Source organism: Capsicum annuum, chromosome 3, assembly GCF_002878395.1.
Source record: "Capsicum annuum cultivar UCD-10X-F1 chromosome 3, UCD10Xv1.1, whole genome shotgun sequence".
Classification (NCBI taxonomy): Eukaryota; Viridiplantae; Streptophyta; class Magnoliopsida; order Solanales; family Solanaceae; genus Capsicum; species Capsicum annuum.
Genome location: NC_061113.1, coordinates 206,101,416 through 206,107,850, shown reverse-complemented (window position 1 = coordinate 206,107,850; position 6,435 = coordinate 206,101,416). Strand labels below are relative to the sequence as shown.

General features: G+C 36.1%; 1 long non-coding RNA gene across 1 annotated transcript; it reads right to left on the bottom strand.

The window, feature by feature from the left end:
* Positions 1 to 401: 401 nt before the first annotated feature.
* LOC107863341 lies at positions 402 to 6,127 on the bottom strand. The gene is made up of 5 exons (XR_001672168.2): positions 5,912 to 6,127; positions 3,479 to 3,531; positions 1,853 to 1,958; positions 1,657 to 1,710; positions 402 to 839 (listed from the first exon to the last, which is right to left on the bottom strand). It is a non-coding gene; the product is annotated as an uncharacterized LOC107863341 (long non-coding RNA).
* Positions 6,128 to 6,435: the final 308 nt, after the last annotated feature.

The window sequence follows — 6,435 nt, the reverse complement described above, 5'->3', positions numbered from 1 at the left end:
CAAGGGTCTTGAAGCGATGGCCCAAAACCGCTAAGCCAGCCTCTGTGCTAACGATTCTCTCATCAAGCGAGCCAGATGCGGAACCTTCACCATCTTCCACGTTTGTAACAGCCTCACTAACAGGAATTTGAGCCTCATCCTTGTTCTACTCTTGTCACATTTCTTGGTCTTGGATTTGCCCAAATTATCTCCACCATGAACCTCCTCGTCGCCGTCGTATGCCATGTTCAAAGTGCTGCTTTGATACCACTTGTCACGGGCCTATTTTTAGCCGCGTGTGGACAACTTAACACCCTCAATATCAATGCTAAACTCAGTCCTGACCAGCTCTAAAACAATCTCCAAAAATCTTTGAACATTCACACAAACACGTAAGGAAAAATAACAAAGGAAGACAATCGTTTTGGGAGGCCCGAAGAGCCAATTTTCTGATATATTTCTTGAGTAATACCAGTATATGGATGCTGCCCAAGAGGGCTTTACAAGATATATTTCTAGTCCCTAAGTCAAAGGGCACAATAAATGCTAGAAAATGACTACACAAATGATCCACAACAAGCTAGTCAAACTTCCATGCAATCCAAGCAACTAGTGAAAGGCCTTTGTCTGGCAACCTATTTTTCTGTTCAGCTGCTGATCAAGGTTCAAAGACAAGGTAAATGTTGACCCATGCTTGTAATTTGACCTCCCAAAGATGCCTCCACGTTGGCATTGTCAATTGACATTGCGGAAGCCTCATTGAGCTCGAAAATACACCCGAAATGCTTGGAATCATGCTCAAAACATGAGGAATTTAATGGGTAGTGACGCGGGGCGTCACACTTGGTCTCAGATGAAACCTGTTGCATAATAAAATTGAGAAAGGTCAGCACTTTCATGAGCACTTTGTACGTGAAAGTGAAAAGCTTAACAGGAATGTCCAGCGACAGTAAATTTGTAAACAAGGGCAGTTGTTTCAGAAAATGTAATGTTATTTTTTGGTTGAAGTTTTTCTGTGGAAGTTGGAACATTTCCAGTATTGGCAAAGAAACAAACCGAGTCATGTTGCATCAGTGTTGAACTTCCTTTTTTTGTGAATGTGACAGAATAAGAGAATTTTTAGTTATGTTTGTAATCAGTGACTTGATAACAGGACAGGTCTGGAACAAATCAAGCCAATTCTTTATGCTGCATAATTCTTACAGTTATTACAAATCAAATTAGTTTTCTTAGGATCATAACCACTCTTCTGTCCCTTGTAGTCACTATATTTTCTCCCTCCTAGCTGATTAGAAACAAAAAACAAGCAGAATTATCAGGATAAGCTGGTGCAATGTGGATCTGTCTTTTTTTTCATCTTGTATCACAAGTGAATAAGCCTGTTAAATAATAGGTAAAGGAGAAGACAAAAGAATATGCCCCTAAATCGTATGAAAGCACTATTCAACCCCATTAATAATTGTAACCACCTCTCAGTTTGATGTCCTGCTATTTTGAGCGAATAGGGAATATCCTACATCCCTATCAGTCTGCATGATGTTATATGTGCGAACAAAAGTCCTGAAATTAAAGGCTCAAATGGAAAAAATGGTACTCCGTACTTCAGGAAATCCAAACAGCAGTAACCCAAACGTTAGTTTTTTTTTTAGGAATTCGCAGAATTGGTGAACCACTTACCTACTAAGATAGCAAGACCTGAACTTTGTCACAGCTTCCCACTTCCAAGCTTTACTGCTTAAGTCAAACAAAATTATAACAACGGAAAATTTAAATCTTAGTGGAATTTTCAAGATCAATTGAAGTAAAGGTTTAAAAAATGCAGATACAATATAGGGAAGAAATGAAAATCACTGGAGTTCTCTACTATTTTTACTTTTAGTATTAGAGGGGCTGGTTTCTGGTTCTATATTTGATGCCTTTAAGTTTCAGTACTCCATTTAGTATCAACAGGTTTCATCATGTACCCTTGTAATGTGATGCTGCAAGTTGGAACAGTTTGTTTAGCATTTATGTTGTAAAGTTCAAACTGCAAGCACAAATTGTCAAGGGCATAGGAGGCTGTCACACAAAAAGCTGAATACAAGACAATCCCAGAATATTGTAACCATTGCAAAATGCAGGGACAAAGAAGGGTGAGGAGAAGATAATCAGTATATACAACAGCAGCAAAGATGAATGACAAGATGCGAAACCAAATCCTCAAAGAACTCTCTAGCCTTAGCAGAAGTTGGTCATGGCAATTATCTTGAAAACCCAATTTTTTTATTTATTGTGTTAATCTTTTCTTGTTTATTTTCAAGTGGGTTATCAGCAAATGTATAACTGAAAAAGTCTCAAATCCATAAGGTAGCAAGAGAAAAGAGGAAAGAAATAAAACATGTAGTTGCGGTTGGGGAGTCAATGTAGGAAGAGAAAAGAGGAAAGAAATAAAACATGTTGGTACAGTTGGGAGTGAATTAAGTGGAAAGATGGTCCAATGGTGTTCATATCGCCCTAGGTTTTCCTTATTTTCACTTTTCATCTCACAGAGAAAAGATAGAGAAAGGGAGAGCCATAACAGCTTCCGTGCCTAGTGCTAACGCCTTGAATATGTTTGTTTCTCCACCTGAAACCAGAGGAGATTTAAGGACGACTGAGGAATATAAGCAAGTCAATATACATACTAAAACTTAAATATTTAGGACCTAAATAACATAGTTGAACTTTCAGCTGAAAAGAATTTAAAAAAGTGAAAATAAAGTTGTATTTCAGATTTTATTTCTTAGTCATATACAAACAAATACAATGAATCTAAAGATGATATCCTATGAACTTACCAGCAATCCGTACAGGACATCAAACATGCAACGAAAAGAAATCACCTCTTTAAGAACAGATATAGTAGTTGGAGTGTAATCTAGCTGGACTAGCTATATGGTTAGAGACAGTAATTCCTGCAACTATATCCTTACAAAAGTTTATAAGGAACATTTTAAGCTACCCCCTCCCGTCCCAAAATACTTGTCACGTTGAACTTCTGGAGAGTCAATTTAATTAATCTTTTGAGTTAAATTGGTTTAGATATTCGAAAACTATTTGAAAAGTACTACAAGTTGTAATTATTTTTACATCAATACAGCATATAACATAGAAAGTTGCATTCGTCAAAAAAAAAAGACATGAACACGTGATAGAGCCAAGTGAAGAGCAATTGTAAATACAACGCCCTATAATTGAAATTAAGCGGGCATGTATCATCAATTCAAAGTTTTCTTATATTTATTTCGCAGCAGTATGACATAAGTCGCCAAATATAAGCACAGTACACAATTAAATATAAAGTGTAATATTTATTTTTACACAATTAAATATAAAGTGTAATATTTATTTTTCCTCGGTATGACGTAAGAGTAGGCGCAATTAGAATATAAGGCAGTAAAATATAAGCCAGTACACAGTTAAATATAAATTTGGTAACGAAAGTAATTCTAAAATATAAATTTGATAATGGGAATAATACCTGGTACGCAAAACACCGCACAACACCACAAGTAAAGAGCTAGCGCAGTCAAACTACAACCATAAACAGGGGAACACAAATTAAAATCGACAATGTATGGAGCTGGGATAGATGTGGAAAATTTAAATACAGCTTTACCTATCTGCATTTAACAACAGCTAAACCACAAAAGGCAAACTGTAACAGTAGCTAGTCTTGTGAAAATTAGCCGAAACAGGCACAAACAAATGTAAATGCAACTGCCATAAACCTCAGAATATGAGATGCGAAATTGTTGCAGCAAATGTTGGTTAAATAGTTTTGTAAATTGTAGCACACAGGCAAAACGAAACGTGTTCTCCAGACACATATATTCAAACAAAGAGCCCAAGCACTTTGATGCGACCTCTTCTTTCCCTCTTTATTAGTTGTGAGAAAGGGAAAAGAAATATTCAATTTTCACAAAAGTGATCCGAAGCAGTATGGAGCTGGGATAGATGTGGAAAATTTAAATACAGCTTTACTTATCTGCATATAACAACAGCTAAACCACAAAAGGCAAACTGTAACAGTAGCTGGTCTTGTGAAAATTAGCCGAAACAGGAACAAACAAATGTAAATGCAACTGCCATAAACCTCAGAAAAGGAGATGCGAAATTGTTGCAGCGAATGTGGGTTAAATAGTTTTGTAAATAGTAGCACAAAGGCAAAACGAAACGCGTTCTCCACACACACATATTCAAACAAAGAGCCCAAGCATTTTGGTGCGACCTCTTTTTTCCCTCTTTATTAGTTGTGAGAAAGGGAAAAAAAAATATTCAAATTTCACAAAGGCGATCCAAAGCAGGAAGACATGAACATGTGGTAGAGCCAAGTGGGGAGCAATTCTAAATACAACATCCTATAATTGAAATTAAAGCAGGCATGTATCATCAATTCAAAGTTTTCTCACATATACAGAAAACACTGAGTTGTCTGGAGACATGACGCAATTCAAGCAGAGGTGGACTAATTCTTTTCTAACGCAACACAGCGTCCATTCCTTTTCCACAACTTTTATATTAAATCATTTAAGTTTGGCAGAGAAAAGTTTAGGTTTGAGCAGCAATGGCATTTTCAAATGAATAAACACCAAGGCACAACTTCACTTCCAATATCTGCGTTTATGATTTGTGTCATTTCTAAGTGAGTGCAGGTCTAGTTCCACAATTATCTGCTTATAGTATTAACCACAAACCTCAACCACCAAAATTTAACAGTGTGAATGAAAATAGGAAACAAATAACAAAAGAGTTAAGCATTTAATTCCTAAGCTTCTCGATTCTCCAAAAAGTACACGCGCACTTGTGCCGAATCCTATGAAAACGTGCCGAATCCTATGAAAATGCACTACTTTTTAAAGGATCCAACACGTACCCGGTGACATAATTTAAGAGCCGGAGCACCAACAAAGAAACACCAAATCTTCGAAACACTGGTAAACCGCACACCTTACAAAGTTACTTTGTCATACAAATTTGGAAATGCTTTTGGCTCAAAATATAGGAGAAATATATAATTACTTAATTATGCTACCTGTTTGTTCGGTAACAGAAGCCTCAAAATTTAGCCGTAAAAGCTAAGCAACACTCGGAAAGCAAAATCCACCATCAAAATTCGGCACAAAGATAAGAAAAAGGGAGAGAATGACATGTATTGGACATCACACGCGTAATAAACTTATATCAACTCAGCACACCAAACGAAATGACAAAATTACACCAAACAGTTAGTTTTTTTTTTTCAGTACAAACGCCAATTTCACCAGCGCGGGAAAACTACCTAAATCGGAGAGCACAAATCAAAATTCCCACACAGTTGAAATTTTGTACAACAGAAACGACAATTTCACTAACGCAGGGAAAATTCAGTTCCTTATTCCTAAAATAAGATCTCAAAAACTCCAAAAACCAGAAGAGAAGGCTCGAACACTAACCCTAATTTCGCTAACTCAGTACGCAAGCCGGTAAGAACAACTTCAAATTTGGCGACAAACAATTCAAAATTCCCTAACCAATCAAATTTGTCACAGCAGAAACAGTAATTTCACTGACACTGGAAAACCCCAATTTCTCAAATCTTTAATCTTTAAAACAAGCTTCATTACAACAGCCGAAATCTACATACTGAAGAAGTCAAAAAGAAGAATAAAACTTGCGTAGTCGAAAAGTGGGTGGAAAACCCTAATTTCTCAAATCCTTAAAACAAACAATCTTCGTCACAACAGCCGAAATCTGCATACTGTAGAAGTCCAAAAGAAGAATAAAACTTGCCTAATCGAAAAGTGGGTGGAAATCCCCAATTTGTCAAATCCTTAAAACAAACAATCTTTGTCACAGAAGACGGAATCTGCAATTAAAAAGTCACAAAGCAGAACAAAACTTGCGTAGTTGAAAAGTGAAGCAGGTGGGATACCCGGCAGAAAGCAAGCAGAGGCGGAAGCTCGTCACCCCAACACTGAAAATGGCGAAATTACCCTCAGGCAAATTTAATTTGACTGCAAACAGCCATGTTGGTTAACATGCCGTTTGCGCGGTTCTTCAAATTTTATTGGTTAACAATACTCTATTAGCTCCAACACGTTTTTTTTAATTAGTTTCACAAAGAGTAATCCAACGCTCTTTGTTTAATTAGTTTCACAAATAGTTATTTGGAGGGAATAATAGTATTAATTATAACTATATATACTTATTAACTTTACATATAGTCATTTAGTCACAAATATATTTTTGATAAAATTAACAAATAACAATAATAATAACATGATAAAATTTTGTTGTCATTCATATGCATGATGGACTCTATACATAATCGAGGCTTAAGGATATGAAACACAATTTCATAGCATTCACTACACGTCACTCAAGTAAAATAAAATTCTTTTGCTATCTGCTTTCTTGCAAGACTTTTATGTAAATGTTTCCAACACAATAACTCTT